Genomic DNA, 4,208 nt, shown 5'->3' on the forward strand with positions numbered 1-4,208 from the left:
TTAACTCATAATATATAACTCAAGCCTCATGTATTTTACTACTTCTTTTCTACTTCTTTTGATTTTTCAAGTTCAGTGAGCAATACATGAGACATCTTTTAAAATAAACATAAATCTCAAAATAGATAACTAAGGTAGAAAATAATAAAATACTACTAATGATCATGAAAATACTTCAAACAGATAATAGAAAATAAGATAAAGTACTGAAAAATAGAAAATAAATAAAGCAAAGGATAATGAAACTTAACCACCTCAGTCACGGTGACTGCTGCTCCCTCCCAGGAATCCTGATAAACCACTATTTTATGATTTATCTTGTGCTAAATTGACTGGTTTCTATCAGTTCTTCGCACACTTATTCATACAAATTGCATGGTTTTACAAATCCTTTCTAATTTTGTTCCATGATTGAAAACTTGCTTCCTAAGCCTTTAAAATTATCAATTTTTAATTCCCCTTTATACCATTCGATGCAGTGATCTGTGTGTTAAGTATTTTCAGGCTTTATAGGGTAGGAATGGCTTAAAAGATGGAGAGGAAGCTTGCAAAAGTGGAAGGAACACAAGAAATAAAGGAGCTGACCAGCAAGGATCGACGCGCACGCATGGCTCACGCGTTCGTGTGACTTGGAGCATTTCACAGTGAAGCGTACGCGTGACCAGCAAAGTCGCACAACGATGCGTACGCGTGACAGAGCGACGTGCTGCATTAATCAGAACTCGCAGGGGGTGATTTTGGGCTTGTTTTGGACCCCGTTTCCGGCTCAGAAACACAGACTATAGCCAGGGGGCAAGCAAAGACTCAAGACACATTCACATTCACTTAGTTTAGTTTTTAGTTTTGGAATTCTAGAGAGAAAAACATTACTTCTTCTAGGGTTCTACACATTCTTAGATTTTGAGTTTTATGCTTTTGGGTTGGATCTTGAGAGAGTTACTACCTTCGATTGAAGTCTTCATTACTATAGTTTGCTTTTCTATCACTCTATTCTTTCCTTTTCCATTTAGTTGTTCCAATTCATGTTCGGATTTAGTTAAGTTAAATTTATTAATATAGGGAACTATTTTTATATTTACTTCCATTGCTTGCTAATTTCTCTGAATTAATTATCAGTTTTAATTTTGCTTTTGTTAATTTTAATTCAATTACCATGTTTCCCATCTACTCCCTTTACATGTCTATGAAAATGGCATTCATGTTAATGGAGTAGAGCTCCAAACTTGGCTTTGGAGTTGATCAATAGTAAACCCTTGAGTTGGAATCCTCAAGTATTGACATGTAATTGGAAATTGCTGCCAACTGGATTTTTACTAACTCTAATCCTTCCTTGGGAGGTGATTTGGACTTGTGAATTAGAGTTAGTATTACCTACTTGACTTTCCTCTATTAGTTAGAGGATAACTAAGCAGAAGTAACAACCTTTTTCTATTATACTTGAGGAAGTCAACATGGATAGAAATTCCAATTGATCTTCTCCTAGCCAAGGCTTTTCATTTTAAATACACAACATATCTTGTTAATTTCTCCTTGCTTAATTCCTATTTATTTATTTTTCCGTTTCCAACTTCTAAAATTTCTCAGACGATTCCTGACCAATAAATTGCACTCTTTTGTCAACTCTTTGGGAGACGAACTGGGAATTCCACTCCCAGTTAATTGATTCTAAATTGTGACAACTCTTTTTAAATTGATAAGTGAACTTTTCGTCCGTTAAGAATTGTACTTGCAATGCTATTTTTATTATAAATTCTTAACCGTCAATTTTTGGTGCCGTTACTGGGGAGTTGCAACAGTGTGCTAAATTATTGGTTGGTGTAAATATTTTTTTTATATTTACATAATTGCATTTTCATTTTATTTTTATTTGTGTGTTTTTTATTTTTAGTAGTTTTATAGTTTAATTTTCTTAATATATTTTATTACCATGAGCTTTATGTTTCTTTCATTGAAAGACGCGTTCACTATCGGATTCGAGCTTAGCCGCGTTTGACCCCAAAATTGAAAAAACTATTTCATGTATTAGGCAAGCTCGGCGTCGGTTAGCCTCTGATGGTGGTGGAAGGGTTTTTACTAATTCACCAGTCTTATCTGAGGATGAATTTGAAGCACCATTTGAGGAAGAAACAAGCTCCTCTTCTACTGATTTTGTTGATTTAAGTGCAGGTAATATGGCAGAGCCTAGAAGGATTACTCTCCTGGAAGCAGGAGCTCCGGACTTTACAATACAACCATATCAAGCGTGTCATCCAAATTTGGCTGCGGATTTCGAACTGAAGACCGCTTTGATTAATCTACTGCCCAAGTTTCATGGCCTACTTGCTCAAGAACCTATCAAGCACCTTAGGGATTTTCAGACAGCCTGCTCAACTACTAGGTGTCATGGTGCGGATGAGGTTACTATTTGGTTATATGCCTTCCCATTTTCTCTTGAGGGAAAGGCAAGGGAGTGGTTCTATACTCAACCTAAAGCAGTTGTTACTAATTGGGATCTGCTCAGAAGGGAATTTCTGGACAATTTCTTTCCAGTAGAAGTTACAGATAGACTGGGGAAAGAAATTTCCTGCATTATCCAATGCGAATTAGAGACTCTTTACGAGTATTGGAAACGCTTCAGGAATCTCCTAGACTCATGTCCCCGTCACAAGATCGACCAGTTAGTGTTGATTAGCTATTTCTGCCAAGGCATGAAGCCTCAAGACAATACTATATTAGATGCTGCGAGTAATGGCTCTCTGACTAAGTACAAGACGGCGACAGAAGCGTGGCAACTAATCACCGATCTAGTTGAGTCACCCGAAATGCAAGGCACAGGAACAACCATCCCAAGGCAATTGCGGAGGTTTTCTCTAGTAGTGAGACAGCTACTCTCACAAAGACTCTGGGAGAGATGACCAATATACTGATGCAGCTCCAGCTTAATCGACAACAACCTCAGCCTCCTCCACAACAACAGTGCCAATAGTTAGTCTCTCAGAGAGTGTGTGGAATATGCGCCTGCTATTCTCACTACACTGATGAATGTCCTCAACTCCAACAAGAAGATAACACCTTGGCAGCTACTAATACTTATTACAACTGTCCGAATCAAGGGTATTATCAACAAGGCGGTAATTATAATCAAGGTGGGAACTACAATCAAGGTTGGCAAGACAACTCCAACCAAGGATGGAGAGACAATTCCAACCACGGGTGGAGAGACAATACCAACCAAGAATGGAGGGACATCTATAATCAAGGAGGCAGAGACAACGGTGGAAATCAGAGATGGAACAACAACAACAACTATCAGCAGAACCTGTATCAACAGAACCCTCCATACCAGCAGCAGAACCAAGGCCAGACTTACCGAGCACCTCACCAAAGGCAAGCTCAAGTGCCTCAAAACAACAAACTACAAGCCCCTCAAATTACTTACCCCTCCCTCCTCCAATGATGAGATGCTTCGCTCTATTTTGAAAGGACAAAAAGACCTTCAAAGTGCACTCAACTCTAGCATCAATGGTCTTAACTCCATTTTACAAGCTCTCATATCCCTGATGGAACCACCTTTTACCCCCAACAGTCAACCTTCAAGCTCCAGTGCACTTCTCTCTCAACCTCTACCCAACCCCAAAGGTGGAATCAATGCCATTACTTTGAGGTCCGGTACCAAATTGCAAGAGAGAAGTCCCATGGAGCCAAGCTCAAAAGAAGACATTCGAGTTGAAGACATTGTTGAGGTAGAAGATGTTGAAGAAGAGGATGATGTACAAGATACGGCTCAAGAAGAAGCGGCTCAACCAAGGAATGGAGTACCTAAGGAAGATGATACTGTGAGAGAAGCCATTCCCATTCCTTTTCCACACCTTGCTAGGAGGACCAAGAAGCAAGTGGAGCTAGACCCTAAGATGGTGGAGATCTTCAAAAAGGTTAAGGTAACTATTCCCCTTTTTGATGCTATTCGCCAGGTACCTAAGTATGCTAAGTTTCTAAAAGATTTATGCATGAATAAAGATAAAATACATGATTTAGAAACTATACCTCTAGGTAGCTCTATTTCTGCTTTAATGGGTGCTATACCGGAGAAATGTGGTGATCCCGGTCCCTGCATGGTTACTTGTACTATAGAGGGTGTACAATTTTTTGATTACATGTGTGATTTAGGTGCATGTGTGAGTATTATGCCATTATCTATATATGATGCCTTGAGGCTCCCACCCTTGAAA

The sequence above is a fragment of the Arachis ipaensis genome, chromosome B9, assembly GCF_059453495.1.
Source record: "Arachis ipaensis isolate K30076 ecotype BB chromosome B9, ASM5945349v1, whole genome shotgun sequence".
Taxonomy (NCBI): domain Eukaryota; kingdom Viridiplantae; phylum Streptophyta; class Magnoliopsida; order Fabales; family Fabaceae; genus Arachis; species Arachis ipaensis.